This window comes from Bacillus rossius, chromosome 8 (genome assembly GCF_032445375.1).
Source record: "Bacillus rossius redtenbacheri isolate Brsri chromosome 8, Brsri_v3, whole genome shotgun sequence".
NCBI lineage: Eukaryota > Metazoa > Arthropoda > Insecta > Phasmatodea > Bacillidae > Bacillus > Bacillus rossius.
Genome location: NC_086336.1, coordinates 66,988,299 through 67,008,318, shown reverse-complemented (window position 1 = coordinate 67,008,318; position 20,020 = coordinate 66,988,299). Strand labels below are relative to the sequence as shown.

The window sequence follows — 20,020 nt, the reverse complement described above, 5'->3', positions numbered from 1 at the left end:
GTCCACCTAGTGATCTGCCGGAGCTGAGACACGGAATTGAAGAATTTTTCACGTGCTATCAAACTGGCGATGTAAGTATATATATATATAAAATATGTAATGACTGCAAAATCACAAATATTTTTGGAATAGTGTAGTGAGATTCATATGATATCGGGATTGTCGGGAAAGGTTTTGTTTTGGGCATCCCTGTTGCTATGACGGTTTTCTGCCGAGACAAACAGTCTGCAATCTACTGTAACTTGCTTCCATTACTCTGGACTTCAGGTTGGATGTGTGCCGTATAACTAGGTTAGTTACTGAAAAACTCCGGTTTATATGATTATTGGAAAGTCTAATATTTTTATTTAATTAATGTTTAATTAATTAGGATATTTGAAGACGAGGACTAATAACGAAAGGTTCATACACATCTGTATACCAGATAATACTACGATTTACATTTAATCATTAAATAAGGACTTGTTTAGTAGGGAACAAAATATTTTTCATATTGTTTTTTTTTTAAATTTTGGTTTTGTTTTGATGATATGAATTATTTAAAATGACATGGAAACACGCGGAATATCCAGGGTACAGTAAGGGCTAGTGTGAGCGCGCCACGCGGCCGCGCGCGGAACCAGCGAGAGGGGAAGCTGTGGAGGGGAGTGGTAGGGGAAGGAGAGCGCGCCCCGCCTCCCCGCCGGCCGCCGCCCGGCAGTGGACGCTCGGCTGTCGCGCGGGTCGGTGGTAGTTCCAGAGATACGCGTCAGACAGCGCCAGTGTTCCAGCGCTGCTACAAGCCGGCAGCACCCGAGGTGAGCGACTAACTACACTAACTGCGCCCGCAGCTTCACACTGACACGTATCTTCCGACTCGTCAGGAAACACTGCACAGTTCTTTTCGTTGCTTTGAAATTCTTGCCGTATCATCTTAAGGGGAGGGGGTTTGATATATCCCCCGCTTCACTTTTGCGTCTGCTAAGCAGGAAAGTAAAACTAAAAGGGGTGAAACGGGCCCGCTTAAGAAAAAAAAAGGGAGGGGGGGGGGGCGCTAAACTTGTTGAGTAATCTTGATTATAGATATGTATTTACTTGAATATCAACACGAGAAAGTAGGGCAGATGAATTGAATTGCTTGTATTGAATGATACATCGTACGTACATACATGTGTATTAAAAAAAAAGGTATTTTTTCACGTATTATCCAACTTGCGACTTATTAAAAATGAAATGACTATAAATCACTATCTGACATGAATAAAGAATATTTGGTATAGTGGAATTCATATGTGTTGGCAATATAAGGTGTTGTCGGGGTAAGATATGGTTTGGCCGGTTTGAAAGGAAAAAAACGGAGGGGGTGGGGTAATGGCGCCAAAATGAGTTCTTGCCCCGGATGGAAACTTGTCTACTTTCGTCACTATTGCTATAAGGTATGTAGCTATTGCTATGAGGTGAGACTATTTTCTGCGCTTGTGGTTGGAAGCTATATTCTTCTCATAGCGGAAGTTCTCTATTGCATGTGAGTGTGTAATGAGCTTCGTTCACCCATCAGAAACAATGGCGGGAGAAATGTTTGCAAACGCGGAGAAAGTGTTTCGGAGGCCATTAGTCAAATTTCCCCGCGATGATCATCTCTATGATGCGTTCTCACGCAAACTTCATCCGTGCATCAGCTGCTGATCTGTGAGGCGTCTCAACTGGATGATTTGTGATTCCATACTTGTTTGATTAATGGTCTCTGATTGGTCCAGAGTCCTCCAGATTAACAGCGAACCAATATCAAGTAGCAGCACAAAGGTATAATTATTAGAATTTTAGCGTAGGTATCACGAAACTAAGCCGCAAAATTTTTCCTGTCTCTATCTTGAAAAGGTTTTCGATCACGATAATCAATCCATACGTAAACGTCGGAAGAAATATTTTGGCCGCGACGTAATTATTTCGGCCGGTTAATGGACGTCTTGTATTTCGACAGATGTGTTCTTATCGGCCCTTCCAGGAGCTAAATATGCTTCGTTTGTAGGGCAGAGGTCGACGAGGGGAGACCTAAGATGCACATTAAGTTCTGCCATTCCCGATTACACCCGAACAATTCACCTTCGGCCAACTTCGGGATTTGTTTTATTTTTGCGCAGGAAAAATGAATTCAAATATTAAAAGTGGTCGGTTAGGTTAGCTACATTAAAACACTTTAAAACACTATGGACGGTTAGTTAGGTTAGTATAGCTACAATAAAATAAACAGAGAAATATAAATATTAATAAATAAACCCGAGGTTGGCCGAAGGTGAATTGTTCGGGTGTAATCCTGTAATCGGGAATGGCAGCACTTTGTGTGCATCTTAGGCTTCCCGTAGGCGAGTGATAAATTTTGCAGGCATAAACAAAGCGTACTGGAACCTAACAGTTGAAATTTCCCGCTGTATCACCCACAATGCCTAGCGGGAGAATCGGACTGATTGTTAGACTTTGATACATTATCATGCCAATGATAAAAGTTCGAAAAATCTACATTGTTTTTAAGAAATATCCTGACACCTAACCTTTTCATGAAATACAAGCGTTATTATCTAATGAAAAATATGATTTAAACTTGATAAGATAAAAATGGAAACAATTATAGCCTATACGTAGAAAAAAATATTTCATTTTGTTATGTTTGAATTTTACTGTCTTTCGTTTTTGCAACGTTTATTTCTTGACGCGAGGACTGCCAGGGAATTTATTTCTGTTAGTGACCAGGGCAATAAAAACTACGTCCGTACGTACGTAGCTGAGCGTTGTTGAAATGATTCTACTGACAGAGGCGTAAGGTGGAGCTACAGTGTTTTTACAGATATCTCGACTATCTTAACATTAAAAATTTTCAAGAAAAACGATTGGCTCTAGGTAAGTAGACACCGGTCAAATTCGAATTATTGTTTAGTACTAAGTTAAACTCCACACTCTTAAATTATTCAGTTCAATGTATTTTGTTGTTTGGCTGATACTACATTTTTACCTTCTGTCCAAATCATATAATTTTTTTTTCCTTATTAGCTTCTTGTTTTTCATGGCGTGTCAGACTACCCATGTCCCAATGGGAATGCTAATTTAATACACTATAGCAAACGTCCTCAAATAATGACACGTTTTCAGCAGGTTTCTACGAAAGAGAAATATTAACTTGAAAAAAGTGCCGTAACTGAAAATGTTTTCGTTTTTCTTCCACGGTCACCGCGGGAAAAAATTGCGAGTATTTATTCGAATAAGAATGTTTTGAAAGCTTTTTTTAGGCGCGCGCTATTCGCTGCCTGGCTGGAAGTGAATCGAGTCTTATTTATTCTTTCTCCTGTCCGTGGTTCGCAGGAAGAAGGCAGTTACGTAAGAGGACTGGTAATTGAGTTAGACCTACAAATGGCGCTTTTAACAGCAGAGATAAAAATAACTTCAAAAAAATTTTCCCCGTTGCTGCGTTCAACTGAAATTATAATTGGTTACGTATACTCAAGTCATTGACAAATTAGTATAGATATGTTATAGTTTTCTATGAAAAAACAATTATGCATCTAAAGAGCCATAGTTAGACGTCTTACCGTTTTATTCAAAGTGTTATTTAATTAGTTACTGAAAATAATTCTAAAATAATTTTTAGTTTTTAATTTTTCAGGAAGAATAACTGCAATTTTTGGAAGCAAAACTTTAAAGATCTCTGGGAAATTGTTTTATGAAATAGAGGAGTAGGTAAATTTATGTTCTGTCTATGCTATGAAGGATACTTTTGAGCTACATAATTTAAATGATTTTCCCTTCAATGCATACTTGTTATTGTAGCTCTAATATACAATCTTGAAATATAAATATATAAAAATATTAAAATACGATTTTTAACATAAATAAGTGTTTTAATTGACGTTGTGCTACGCCTGCTTTCTGTCCGGACAGTGTATGGTTGATCATATATGACGCTAGTACCGAACGCTGTTATTGGTTCTAAAATATTTTCACGGACATGCGCCATTGCTGGTTTTGATTGTATGTCACCACAAGAATGAACAAGAAAGATGAATTCAAAAACACACAGAAAACCAGCCGAGATCATAGGCAGCAAAGAGAGAATTCGGTGGTAGGAATTAGTAATAAATGTGTCAGAAAGTACAATTGAGAGAAAAAATAACACATATATTTTAAACCACTTTTTGTTGAGTTCTGATCCCGTTATCTCTTGTAAGTGAAAATTACAAATGAAAAAAAAAAACTGCACAACTTTCCACTAGAAGCATTATATTTGTTGAACTGTTCAAAGTTTACATAGATGCATGGATGAAGTGGATTATGATGTAAACGAATACGTGGAAGATGACGATGGTGATAGTGATTACAGTGCTGATCAAAATTATATATATATATATATATATATATATATATTTAAATTCCTAGTGTGAATATAAATGTTTTAATTCTGTTTTGTTCTATTATTACAGCTGTTTTATTTCTGTCAATTTTTTAAAAACTTTATGTAATAATTGTGATGGTAAAGATAAACATAAAAATAACTTTATTGGTTAATGATGTGCGCAGGCTTTCACGGCCATTGTCTGAAGTGGCTTGGCTTCTGGGTTGTAGCCGTGTCCTTTGGCGAATAATTCACCGACGCTTCTGGTCGGCATTGCAGTCGCCATAATCAGGGAGCAGTTACCTCCTCAGGTAGGTAGCTCAGTAGGTAAACTGCTCCCTGATGATGGCGACTGCAATGTCGACCCGAAACGTCAGTGATTTATTCGCCAAGGACGCGGCTACAACCCAGAAGCCAAGATACTTCAACTTTATTGTTTTTTTTTCTTTAGAATACAAAGTACGCCCAAAGTAAACATGTGCCGCACGAACCAGAGGATATGGTATAGGTAGGGGCAGGCATTTTTCGCGAATAAATCTGAACGCCTGTTAGACTGCAACAAGGTATAGCCTACAGCTTCTTCCTTGCGATTGGCGGCCGTCTGCGAGAGAAGTATTTGCCTTGTTTGACCGAGCCACTCAGGACGCGTTTGCTTCCGCAGTGAATGACTGTGATTGGTGTTGCAACAATCGACATGCACCTGAAAGAAACTCGCCCAATCACGAAACACAAACGATGCTACAGTGTTTTAACTTTCAGCTCGTCTCGGGATCTTTTCGCGAAATATGCATGGCCCTAGGTATTGGGATGAACGTCGGTCTCGGAGACCCATCTCCCCGAAGTGTGACGCCGAGCGACGGACGTCGTAAATAACCGCGCGGGCGTCGCCGGAGAAATACGGGCGCGCCCTCGTGTTTTCTCTACGTAAGTAATTGAATGATGGGGAAATCACTTAGGGTTGTCGGCGGCCCGAGCACGGCGTAAATTCCAACGGGTAGTTACCACAACGCCGAAATACCACAACGCCGAATGTCAAAATTGACCGCAACGCCGACAGCTAGAAAACTGCTGTGTACCACAACGCCGAAATAACAACTGAATGAATTAGTGTGTGTTTCTTAAATGTACCTTAACGCCGAAATACCACAATCAAACCTAACCTTACCTAACCTAACCTAGCGTAATATAACCTAACTTAACCTAGCCTATCCTATCCCAGCCTAACCTAACTTAACCTAGTCTAACCTAACCTAGCCTAACCTAGTATAACCTAACCTAGCCTAAACTAACCTAGTCTAACCTAACCTAGCTTTTGTGGCAGTCCTGCAATGACATTTTTCGGCGTTAGTGTATTTCGGCGTTGTGGTACACAGCAGTTTTCTAGCTGTCGGCGTTGTGGTCGATTTGGCATTTCGGCGTTGTGGTATTTCGGCATTGTGGTATTTCGGCGTTGTGGTGCGTCCCTAAGTCCAACCCCTCACCTGACTCTAAATTACGATCGTCTAGTCTCGTAAGTGGTGGGACTTGCAGTATTCGCAATCAGGTTGTACTGGAAAGTCCTGTGTGTAGCCTACATTTTAACGACGTTCGTAATTGGATCGCGACTTTAGTACGCCACGAATAACTGAGAGTAAAAAAAATAATACGACCCGATTACGTGCAATTCGGACAGAAGATAAAATATAACGACAGCCAATAGACAGCGACGAAGACTTTATTACGTATATCTTCATGATTGCGGAGTGCCAGATTGGCGTGAATTTTAAAGGTTTGCACCGTCCATTTTCGTAACAAGCTCACTGAAATCAAAACAAAAAAAACGTTAAATGCTTTCACCGTTGTGATTGGATCATCGTTTAGTTTGTCACGCCTCTGATTCCGCTTGAGCCATACTGGTAGCAATTAAACACTTGAGAGCGCTGATTCACAGCTTGGTTAAGGCGAATACGGAAATAGCTTGTTACGTAAGCAGAAGTCAGCGAAGCATAGACTGTTTGTGCAGCAGCGCAGTAAAGTGTTTGCCGGTGGGGAAAATCACAAAAGAAATGAAGCTGTCTACGGAACGTCTGGCTCCGGAGTGCCAAGACGAGTTGGGACGCGCTATAGATAACATTCTTTATGCTTAGGGCATGTAGGTTAGGCATTTTTCGCGAAAAGATCTGAACGCCTACTAGACTGCAGCAAGGTAAACCCGCACCTGTGGTTTCCTCATTGTGATTGGCGGCCGTCGGCAAGATAAGTCGTTGCCTTATTTGACCGAGCAGCTCAGGACGCGTTTGCTTCCGCACTGAATCACTGTGATTGGTGTTGTTACAATCGATATGTACCTGGGAGAAACTCACCCAGTCATGAAACACAGACGATGCTATATTGTTTTAACTTTCAGCTGGTCTCGGAATCTTTTCGCGAAATCTGCATGGCCCTAGTAATGAGAGTTGCCCAGGCGACGAAAAATTGTATAAAACCTTCTAACCACATAAAATAACTATTCTGTTGTTCTCGCTACTTGTATGTGTGATTCAAGCCTGCTTCGCTACCGAATGAAAAGAGACAGGAATATTTGAGGTTAAAGTTTGTGGAATGCTTACTTTAAAGTACAATATCTTTACTTTTATGCTCCTTCTGGAGTGACTGACATTTTTTTTTGCTAACCAGTAGAGACCTACAAAATTCGCGGTTTCGATGGACTTCAGGATAGACTGCACATACCCATGTACACTCGGGCAAATAACGCAAGTTCATTGGCTGCCGACTTGTGAGTCGTCTCAGCTGGTTTGTCTGTGATTCGATCCTTCTTTGGTTGGGGGTTTATAACTGGTTGAGATTCGTCCAGATGAACAGTAAGCCAATAGCAAAATTATCTAAGGGGTATATGTGTTTGAATTCTAGCCTATCACCGAATGAATCCGCGAATTTTGCAGGTCTCTACTTATGAGTCACTTGCAAAAATGGTAAATAATAAAAAAAAATTGTCATGGTTAGAATATTGTTAGCTAAAATTTTTATGTAGCCCTTATTTAATTTATTTATATATTGAAAAAAAAATTATGCTCACAAACAGCTGGTAACATGTCACGGGATAATCATTTGGTAGTTAATATAGTTACCCTACTTACTGACACTGCCAACAGATGTCGGCTACATCACTGAATTGCATCGGCTGGAATCAACAGTAAGGTTTCAACTGTGAACCGACTTCGCACAAGTTGTGTGCATGGTCTGTTGTACACTCGCTTACGTTTTCGACGTGATAACGTCTTATAAATCGATGAACGCCGACTGCACGCACGAAAAAGCATGACTCATTGTCACGTTCCGCCTGAGCCGAGCGTGCAATAACCGGCCAACTACCGTGCGAGAAAATCTTCTATAATATCAAACAGGTTAAGGCGGGCTTTTAAACTAATTATTCGTGATTATATTTAAACAAATTATTTAAATTAAATTTGCAAGAAACTGTAAATAATATTTGAAAATTAAAAAGTATGCAATTTTTCATCAATGTTTTCTTATGACGTTATCACGTAAAATTATGGTCTGTAAACCGACCATACAGACAAATCCCCCCCCCCCCCCCCTTTTTAATTTGTGAACCCAGCCTTAAATGTTCGCGTCGTGAATCGAAGCGACGTCCGGTCCTAGCGAGGTAGAGTCCGCAAGAACGACGGAAAAGGCGCGGTTTCTGGTCCCAAGGTCACGTGCTGATAGTCGCCTACAGCTCATGTCAGATATGAGGCGGCGCAGCGTGACAGCTTGTAGTTTGCGATGCGGCAACGAGGTCGCGCCCCTTTTAAGGTCCGAAAACATTTTTTTTTTTTTTTTGGTTTTAACATTCCATTAAACTTTTTGATGTGTAGACATCTTAGCTCACGAAAAGTGCAGCATTAGTGAGCGGGGCGCTTGATTTAAATATGGCGGATCCAAAATGGCCGCCGAGGTCTAGGTAAGGTCAAGCAAGGTAAATGTCATCCAAGATGGCCACCGTGACGTCACAATGCAAGATGGCGGTTCGGCTCCCGCTCCACAGCCAGAAGTCAGTCCCAGGACATACTATTGTTAGAGACCGGAAAAATTCGCGAATTCATTTCGCGATATGCTAACATACAAATAGTTATACCTCAGTGCTGCCTCTGTTATTGGCTCACAACTCACCTTGATGACACTGGGCCAATGAGAAACACCCGACCAAAGCTTTATCGAATCACAGGCTGCTACGCTGGGACGTCTCACAAGACAGCAGCCAATGAGTGGGTGGCATTTGACCGAGTGTACGTAGAACTATGGAGTTCATCCTGGGGGTCATTGAACCCGCGAATTTTTCCGGTCCCTAACTATTGTATGTTCTGGCACATACGGTATACGGTATTTGGTAGGAGCAATTTCGAATGATAATGGATCGGGAGTCGATGAACGGAAATGTGTCACAAAAATGGCGGACCCATGTGTAGCAACATAAACCCGTATATAATAACTTTCGTAAACATTAGGTTACATACCAAGCGTATTGGTGTGCCAAATGAAACTTCATGATAGTGAAACTACCCCGGAATATATTTGCTAAACTCAACTAGTCATAGTAAAAAGTAATACATAGTAAGTTTTAAAATTCCTTAAGAAAACTGGCATTATAATGATTATAATACATATTCTCCTTTTAATATGTAAACGGGCCTAATCACTGGATTTTTTTACTTTTAATATTATTTATAATCTAATATTAAACAATAATAATGTTTAATCAGCTTAATAAGGTTAAGGGTTTTTTTGGTCATTATTTACAGACAGATTTCAGTCGTTTAAGCAAAAACAAATATACAAACGTATACTTAGTGTTATAATATGTGTTTTAAAATGTTTCAAGTTATTATTTTAGTAATGGCATAGAGTATAACTTCTAACGTGTGCGTTAACTTTGACGTATTACTCGTTAATGAATTTTAGCAAGATTTACAATGTTTTAATTAAATGTCACTGTCGAAAAGTTTATTTGCAACATGAACAACATGGTAACACATGAATTTGTTCCTTACCGAGATTAGATGTCTGAAAGACTTACTCACGTATCTTTTTTTTATATTTCTCTAGGCATTACGTATTAAGCATCCCATTCCGTGTACTGAGATGTAAATCTGCTATAATCACATGGCCTAATTTTTTTTTAACTGTAGCCGCCCGTTCAGTTTTTTAATGATGATCTTTCAATAGTAGCCTACTTTCATTTTTTTTTATCTCCCGGGTAGTATATTAAAAACCTCAATAAAAATAACTCGGGTGGATTGTAATTTGTAAAAGCGAACCACTCTTCCTTAATTGGCGGTAAAACTTTCCCCTCTCCTCCTCCCCTGAGTATTCGCTTATTTGATTAATTCCCGCCTCCTGGGATTTGAAGTAGTAAATGTTCACACTTAACGTACCATGGTGGAAGTTCACCTGCCCCCAGCTAGGTCGTGTAAATAGTTGGAAAATTTAATAAAATTCTGCGAATTACTACGCCGTAACGGCTCCTGTAAAACATCATCATCTATGTTTCTGCTGAAATAATTCTTTGCTCAAGCTAAATTTCTCGTGAAAAATAAATCAAGTACACCGACTAAATATGTATATTTTTAAGCTGTCTATTATAACTGCACTCGTGCTTACCATACTAATTTCATTATATCGTTATTGTATTGTGAAAAATCATAGTGATTGTGACTTTTTGGTTTTACCGCACTAGCTGTCGTGACCTTGTTGCACTCGATAAATTTTTTTGAGTCTATACATGTTTCATCCATACTTCGACCATGCGTTATGAAGAAAATAAAAAAAAAACATGGCTGAACCTATAAATTTTCCAAACAACTGGAGGGTGAAATTTCTATGTCACTTTAATTTCTGGCCACTCCATGGTGATCTGCGAGAGACATGAATCACGGCGTTGCAGCCTTTATCGACAGTTGCGTCCACTCGATATTGGACAAAGCAATCTACCCGACCACTCTTTGCAATCGCAGATTTTAACCAGAAACAAACAGGTTTTTGAGCGATTCACGAAGTATTTGGAAATAAGCGGCCAGAATTTTTTTTAAATGCTGCAAGTTAAGTTGTGTACATTACTGTAAAGCACACATAATTTTAGCTGTAACTCGATTGTAGTGGTATAATTTGTAAAACGTACACTGTTAGCTTGTTAAAAATTAACAATTCGTCAAATATATTACACATAAATTTTTCGTAATTAGAAAAATTATTATATTGACCAGTTTACAAATTTTGATTGTAAAATTAAAATGTTTTGAACAGTTTGCCATAAAACTTTCTTCACGAGAAAAGAGTTTGAAAATGTCGTTTCTTCTGGGTCTTGTGACTGTATGATTTCCCGATACGAAAGTTACTATTCACCGTTGGATATGTGTTGGTGGTGTGCTCGATAAACTTAGATATCATTGGTACAGGCGAATGAGACTGACTCACTATGACGTGATAAAGACCACGGATCTGGTGGACGTGCTAGTGAAATGAATGAATGATTAACTGTCAAACAACAATCGTGAACTGTCTGACAGGTAGGCAACATACACCTTAACGCAGAAGTGCTATGACATGATATTTGGGTATTATTTCGATATTCTCGGTATGTTTTTATGAGCTTGATTTAATTAAGTGACCAACTATTTCTCCCTTCCCATATTATTTTTTTTTTATAATTTTGGCATCAAAATCAAATTACATAAATTTATCTTACAAAATATGTTACAAAGTAGACAGTAGCATGATTTATTCAACTCGTAAAGTTTAATTTTGGTAATCGTTACCCAACATTATAAAAATGAGAATTTTACTGCTAATTATGCAAAATAATTCAAGTAATATGTATTTAATTTTTTTAAATATCATTACACTTCAAAAAATTAAGAAACAAATAAAAAATCACGTAAATCTTACTCTAGAGTCTAGACCATCCGGAAGATAAAAATATTTATTTAGTTTCAAAGATTATATTTGCTCATACCCTTTGCAAATTTTTCTCTCGCTATTGATTGAATTTTCTTCTTTCCTTCAGAACTACAGTTCTTTGTGATTTATATTTATCCCATCAACATAACCCAATTTTTTGTGATGGGAAAGTAAATGAGAAATCTTCCTCTGCGCTTCCGGACACAATAGAACCGCTGACAGGAAATTGAATTTTAACACGTCAATGTGGACATATGTGGCAGCCAGCGTGAATGTACACGTATATATGTGTGTGTGTGTATGCATACACACGGACTTCTTCATAGAGAGCTAATTAGAACGGGGCTGACAATCGCTTACTTGTAGGTAGGTGTCTGTCGTACTCCCTACTTGTGACGTGAAATGAAATAGTTTTGATCAGCAATCATGACGCAATAATTACGATATTTTACGGAAAAAAGAGGGGGTAATTTACTTATAAAATTTCGAATATGTCATGACTTAGCTTCATATTGAGTTTACTGAGCAAACGTTCTTTAGTTTAAATAACTATTTATTATTTTTTCCCATTTTTTCAATTGGTGAGAATGTAGCCTATCTATCACTCGTTAAGGGTGTGCTATCATAAATTATTTTGATTCTATTATTTCGGGATTATGTTCATGATTTAAAAAATCGTATTATAACCATATTTTATTTTTAGTAAAAGCTTGTTTCTACTAATAAAGTCCTTATATAATTTTTTTTTTTTAAGAACTGGAAGGCAAATATTTATGTCAGCCCTAGCATGTAGGTACAGTAAGAATGAACTCATGTGGTATAAATTTCTGGATTAACTTTTCGTATGTATAGGGACCGGAAAAATTCGCGGGTTCAATGACCTCCAGGATGAACTCCATAGTTCTACGTACACTCGGTCAAATGCCACCCACTCATTGGCTGCTGTCTTGTGAGACGTCCCAGCGTAGCAGCCTGTGATTTGATAAAGCCTTGGTTGGGTGTTTCTCATTGGCCCAGATTCATCCAGGTGAGTTGTGAGCCAATAACTGAGGTATAACTATTTGTATTTTAGCATATCGCAAAATGAATTCGGGAATTTTTCCGGTCTCTACGTATGTAGCGTTCGTTTTCAAACGCTTTATTTTTAGTAAGTTCTATCATTCGTAAATCAATAAAAAATATGTTTTCTAAAGATATACTCAAAATAATGTTGTTTTAACACGAAAACTATACTTAAGAATGGTTTTTCCAAAAATAGTATATCATACGATTTCATGCTTCTAGAACTGTGGTAAATACTTGCCTTGAAGTTAATAAAAATAACTGAGGATCTTATTAGTAGAAAATAAACGTTTTATTAACAATAAAATATGGTAATGTAACGATTTTTTTTTAAATCATGAGCAAAAACACGAAATAATAGAAGCAAATTTAATGACACCTCCCCCTTAAGGGCGTATGTCCCATTACATGTAATTATTTCATATTTACGTTTTACACGTTTAAACTAGCCGTTCTTTTGAGTGGCTGAACTTTCTCAAAATGAAAAAAATATGTATATACATATATCGCATATATTTTGCATAATTAGCCGGCAAAGTTGCATATTTAACGCTTTTGTGCAGTTTGGATGAGAAGAAAGAAATGACAAACAAAACTGGGACTTTTTAGTTTTAAAGTCAATTTTTGTGGCTATTATGTTATACGGATTAATATCTGTCAGAAAAAAATTATTTAATTTGACCTTGGCCTTTTGAAAATCTCCAGAATTTTTATGATTTAAAAAAAAAACTAAATGCAATTAAAAACATTTTGCTGAATAGATTTAAACCATACCACGCATTAGCAACCCATATTACTTTAAAAACCAAAAAAAAATTCAGTTATTTATTCAATTTGGTTATCTTTTACCATACTGTAGAAAAAATGTTAAAATGTTAACTTTGCCAGCTAACTAAGCAGAGTATGAACTGTGTTTATATATACATATATATACACACACAGTTCATAATCTTTTCTTTATATAGACACACACACACACACCTACACACACACACACACACACACACACACACACACACACACACACACACACACACATATATATATATATATATATATATATATTCCATTTTATTGATGTTCGGTCAGTCAGAAAGTCTAAAAGAATAATTATTGTGTTGAATGAAAATATAAAATAATGACCCTGTGACGGGACATGTAACTTAAGTAATAATTCCTTTCATCTCGCAGGCTGCTTGTGGTCCGCGGGCCTCTAGTTGGGAACCGCTGAAAGGACGAGCGAAGCTGGCGCTCCACGCGGCCGGAAAAAAAAACAGACACGAAAACGAGCATAAAACGTAAAGCAGGCGGGGCGCTGGAGGAGTTCTACTCCCAACCGCGAAGCGAACGCTCTCCAATTAGTCGCCCTCCGATTGGGCCCGCTATCGCGTGAAACGTTCCTTATCGGCCGCTGGGCCGCGCGCCCTAACAAGCAGGGGCCGGCGTGGTTAAGGAACCGGAAACATTTCCCCTGGCCAGTTCGCTACGTAACCGGCTCACTGGCCCGTGCGCGCTTATGACGTAGCTCAGGCCGTCCAATCAGAGGCTTCTGTGGAGGAACCACGCCGTCAACAATGTTCCGCCTCCAACTCACCAAGAACTCTGGTTGAGCGGGTGCCTCCCATTTCAGGTCATGATTTTATATTTACATTAATCAGTCTAGACACCCTGAAATATCGCGGATTCCTCTGGCCTCAGGATAGAATTCAAAGTTATAGGTGTGCTCGACCCATGTTTTCTTTCCCATTGGTTGATTTCTTAGCGAGAACATTTTTATCCTTGTTATTTGGCACTACCTGATTCGCATACTTCTCTCCTAGTTGGACATCGTTGGCTCACGGTCGTAGAGGGGCGTGTCCAAAAAACTGCGTGCCAATCATGAACACAGTGCGAGAGTGTGAAGGTTTGCATTCTAGCTTGCGACTAAATGAATCCGCGAAATTTCCGGGTCTCTATAATCACTGATCATCTTTAAAACTTTTTCAATTGTTTAACTGTCACGACATGAAAAAAATATGCACAATGCATACTCTTTGCGTAATTAGCTGCCAAAGTTACGTTTTTAACGTTTTTGGGTTGTACAAATAAGGAGAGATTAATTTAGGCTATTGCAGAACTGAAACTTTTTTTAGATTTAACTGCAATGCCACTGGCTACTTCACGATATGGTTTGCATTTCTATCACAATAACTCATTTCATGTTTCTTGGCTGTCGAAATCGTAACAAATTTGAGTATTTTGAAAAGGCAGGTAAAATTAATTAATATTTTTGAAAGAAATTCAAACCCAGAACTCTCCCAAACAAAAACAATTTTAGTTAGGTTCGGAAAACATCATTACAACGCGCCTTGCCATACCTCGCTAATTTATGGCCGAAAAAAAAAGGTTCCTGTCTGTCCGCATCCGGAAATGCTTCCAATCACGGACTCAACGTTGGGATGAGTTCGCATCGCTGGCCAAGGAGAGTGTGTTGAAGAAGATCAGTTCAAATTTTATGTAAGCTCATAATTGTGTTCGTTATAACTAGAGACAGGAAAAATTCGCGGATTCATTTCGCGATAGGCTAGAATTCAAATTGTTATACCTCAGTGATGCCTCTGCTATTGGCTCACAACTCACTTGGATGACCCTGGGCCAATGAGAAAAACTCAACTAAAGCAGCATCAAATCACAGACTGCTACGTTGTGACGTCTCACAAGACAGCAGCCAATGAGTGGGTGACATTTGAATGAGTGTACGTAGAACTATGGTGTTCATGCTAGAGGTCATTGAACCCGCGAATTTTTCGTGTCCCTAGTTATAACATTATTCACAGTATTTTTTGTTGATCACACCTCGTGCAGTATGTTCTTAATGATCTTATTCGGTTTTTTTCTCCCCTCCTCTTCAGGGCGACTTGCCTCGCCAAGGATCCAATGAAAACACTATTCAAATGAACAGTCGTATACCGTTTGCAAACAATATTACGATTTTATGAATAAAGTTAATGGAAGTCCAACTTGATGCCGAATTCACGCGGGACTTTTTTATGGTCCCCGCCAACAAAAACAACAACAACAACAACAACAACAACTTCATCGTGAAATCCCTCTACGAACTCTGCTCCTGAGAAAAACCGGTTTCGATTTTTTTTTTCTCCCCGACACACCTGGAGGTTTCCGGCGGACGTGGGAGTTTCGCTACCGGAAGTGCGCGTCACCCCGGGTTTCCGGTGGCGTGCGCAAGTCGCTCGCGTGCGTGCTTCTCCCCTCCCCCCTCCCTCCCTTGTGCAGTGACGTCACCTTGCCTCAGCCTTGATGTCTCTCGCCCGGTGCACACGCGCCGCTCTGTGGAGCGTGTCTGGTCGTCGTCGCCTCGAGGCCTTCCACGCTCGTTTCAAACTACACCTGCAGGTTCATCAAGACAAAACAGGCTGAAAACTAATGAGTAGGGACACCTGTATTTCGCGAATACATTTCGTGTCAAGATATTTCACAAAATACTGTAGCTTTTCTCCTGTGGTTATTGGCTGAGGTCGGTGAGAGGTGTCGTCCCGCTCTTGACGGGGCCAATGAGAATGTGGTCACCGTACTGCCTGCACCCTCACAATTTGCCATGACTCTTAGAAAAAGCTACAGTATCTTGTGAAATACCTTGACATGAAATGAAATCGCGAAATACAGGTGTCCCTACTAATGAGTAGAGACATGCAAAATTCGCGGATTCATTTCGCGATAGGCTGGCATCAAAACAACTATACCTTCGTACCGCTTCTGCGATTGGCCCACATTTTATCCGGGGAACTGTGAGCCAATGGTAAACACTAAACCAAGAAAGGGCCGAATTACGGACAGCCTAGTTGAGACGTCTCACGCGTCAGTAGATAATGAACAGGTGTCATTTCCGCGAGTGTTTAAAGGACTGAAGTCTATCCTAGAGGTCAATGAATCTGCGAATTTTGCAGGTCTCTACTTATGAGTAGGGACTGGAAAAATTCGCGGTTTCAGTGACCTCTAGGATAGACTTCATGATCCTTTATGTGTTCGGGAAAATTACACCTGTTTTTTGGCTAATATTTCGTGAAACCTGTTGACTGGAAAGTTTGTGATTCGATACTTATTTCGGTGAGGGTTATTCATTGGCTCAGAGTCCTGCAGACCAAGTGTAGTCCAATCACTGAAGCAACAAAAAGTTAAAGCGCATTTGGATTCTAGCCTTTCGCGAAATGAAATCGCGAATTTTTCCAGTCTCTAGTGATTGGAGTTGTATAAAATCATCGTGTACCTGAAAGAAAGACACCCAGTCACGAAACACTGACGATGTTACAGTGTTTTAACTTTCAGCTAATAGAGGTATCTTTTCGCGAAATATCCATGCCCCTACTTTTGTGTTATTTAAAATATATTGTGATATCGTGAACTGTAAAACCGCGGCCGTTGATTGGTGCTTGGGGCCTGTAGATCGTGGCGCATCCTTCCCCCAGGTGATGCCAGGTGGTGCCAGGTGGTGCCAGGTGGTGCCAGGTGGCGCCTGGCAGCTGTGCAAGCGCCGCGCGCACACCAGACCACTCGCCGTGGGGCCTGCGCTATGAATTTTTCTATTTTGCAAATGGAACAGGAATATCCACGTGAAGTTACAGACGTTTGAGAATTTGTCACATTTACGTGAAAACCACCGCATCACTACAAAAAATTAATTGTGTTCGCAGCAATACTGGGTCCGGATTCTTTACCCGGACATTTTTATGCCTTGTGTTGTCCCAGTACCTCCAATAGTGGGAAGTTGTTTGTAAACCGTTCCCTGAATAGCTTTCCAGTATTAACTGCGCACATAAGAATGGTACAACAAAATAAAGTCAAATTTTTGAATGTTAAATGATCTTTTCCGTGTTTTGAAAAAAAAATTATGCTATTAAAATTTAAGTTTTCGTTAAAAATAATCGGTATTATCTCGAAAAACGTATTTCTAGAGACCGGTAAAATTCGCGGATTGATTTCGCGATAGGCTAGGATCAAAATACGCTTACCGTCATGCCGCTTCAGTGATTGGGCCACATTTTATCTGGAGGACTCTGAGCAAATGAAGAACCCTTAACAAAACAAGTATCAAATCACTAACATTCTTGTTGACAGGTCTCAGGAGTTAGTGGCCAATGAGAAGGTGGTATTTTGTCTGAATGTGTAGATGATTTTATACTGTCTGTACTAGAGGTCATCGAAATCGCAATTTTTTCCGGTCCCTACGTATGTCATATACGTAGAGACCCGGAAAATTCGCGGGTTCATTTAGTGTTACGCTAAAATTCAAATAATTATACCTTAGTGCTGCTTCTGTCATTGGTTCATTGTTAATCTGGAGGACTGAGGGCCAATTAGAGACCCTCACTCATAGAAGTGTCGAATCACAGGCCACCCAGTCGAGACGACTCACAAGTCAGCAGCCAATGAACAGTTGGCATTTGCCCGAGTGTGTAGAGGATATTGGAGTCTAATCTGGAGGTCATTGAATCCGCGAATTTTCCGGGTCTCTACATATACGCAAAAATATCCATGTGTTGTACATAGTCACAATATCTTTCTTTTAGTATTACAAACTATGTCTTGGCAATTTTTTTTCAAAAGGCATTGTTTTGTAAAAGTACAGAATTTTTTTCTTCTTCTGTGTGGCGTGGACGGCAGCAAGCGACCTGCCTGTGATTCACACGGTCACCCGCATGACCCGCCAGCCCCCATCAGGCGGAGCAGAGAGGCTGTGATCAGCATGCCACGACCACTGCTCGGGTCGTGCGGGCTGCGGTCTCGGAGACAAACCTCACGTTAGAGGATAAATACACATGTCCATGAAAGAATGTCCCTTTTTCAATGGCATGTTATAACTAGGGGCATGCATATTTCGCGAAAAGATTCCGAGACGAGCTGAAAGTTAACACGCTGTAACATCGTCAATGTTTCGTGATTGGGTGAGTTTCTTTCAGTAGAGACCGGAAAAATTCGCGAATTCTTTTCCCGATAGGCTAAAATACAAATCATTATACCTCAGTACTGCCTCTGCTATTGGCTCACAACTCACCTGGATGACTCTGGGCCAACGAGATACGCCCAACCAAAGCTTTATCGAATCACAGGCTGCTACGCTGGAACGTCTCACAAGACAGCAGCCGATGAGTGGGTGGCATTTGACCGAGTGTACGTAGAACTATGGAGTTCATCCTGCAGGTCATTGAACCCGCGAATTTTTCCGGTCCCTATCTTTCAGGTACAATGACGATTTATACAACTCCAATCACAGTGATCAAGTGCGGAAGCAAACGCGTCCTGAGTGGCTCGGTCAAATGAGGCAACGACTTCTCTCGCAGACGGCCGCCAATTACAAGGCAGAAACCACAGGTGCGGGTATACCTTGTTACGGTCTAATAGCCGTTCAGATCTTTTGGCAAAAAATGCCTGCCCCTAGTTATAAGTTATAACAGTTTAATTTAGACTATTTTACAACCCATCATACATCATATTGAAGGTAAACTAAATCTAGTTTTTTTTTCTCCTCTTACAAATGTTCAACATGTGCGCCTTCAGTTATACGGCGCACATCCTACCCAAAGTCCATAACTCTTCCCACACTTTGGCTAACACGTCCGGAGTAATGGAAGCAACAGCTTGGGTTAGGCATTTGTCGCGAAAAGATCTGAACGCCTACTAGACTGCAACAAGGTAAACCCGCACCTGTGGTTTCTTCCTTGTGATTGGCGGCCGTCTGCGAGAGAAGTCATTGCCTTATTTGACCGAGCCAATCAGGACGCGTTTACTTCCACACTGAATCACTGTGATTGGTGTTGTTACAATTGATATGTACCTGGGAGAAACTCACCCAATCATGAAACACAGACGATGCTATAGTGTTTTAACTTTTATCTAGTCTCGAAATCTTTTCGCGAAATGTGCATACCCCTAGCAAGAGCCTCTTCAATTCTGTGTCTCAACTATGGAAAATCATTGGGTAGCGGCGGAACGTAGACACTCTCTTTTCTTAAAGTGCCAAAGGAATAAAAAAAATCAGCATGGCGTTATGTCAGGTGAACGTGGAGGCCAGCCAAAGAGAGATCAGTCATCTCGACCAATACGACCAATCCAACGTTCAACCACTCTCGCAAAAAGAGATTCCACCGGGGAGGGTTCACTCTTAGCGAAATTTCAGAACATAAAAATCTTACTCTCAGGAAACTAGTGCCAACTTACAGGATTGTGTACGACATTTCAAGCAAGGGAATTGGCCCATAATACTATTTTTTTAAATTGATGTTTCAATCAAGCATAATATTTTTACATCTTGGTAAAGATTTTCGAATATTCAATAAATTGACTTTAATTTGTTTTATTTTGCTTATAAATGTGCGCAGTCAATACTGGAAAGCTATTCAGGGAACGATTCAGAAAAAAAACTTTAACTATTGCAGGTACTGGGACCACACGAAGCATTAAATGCCAGAGGTAAGAATCCGAACCCAGAGTTGCTGCGAACACTATTTTGTAGCGATACAGTTGTTTTCATGCATAATTATCTTTGATTTTTCATGAATATTTCAATTCAATTAAAAAAAACTGATTGAAAGAAAAGAAGCTGCTATTGAAAAGTGGATTTGGAGAAAGATTGAAAGAATTTGTTATATAGAAAGGTAATTTTAAAAA

The 20,020-nt window shown here is 39.7% G+C and overlaps 1 protein-coding gene across 1 annotated transcript in view; it reads left to right on the top strand.

The window, feature by feature from the left end:
• Window positions 1-701: 701 nt before the first annotated feature.
• Window positions 702-20,020, top strand: part of LOC134535157 (aminopeptidase N-like) — a 121,038-nt gene continuing 101,719 nt past the window's right edge. The window contains exon 1 of the mRNA XM_063374143.1: window positions 702-797. The gene's annotated coding sequence lies outside the window, so the exon portion shown is untranslated. The remainder of the gene's footprint in view (window positions 798-20,020) is intronic.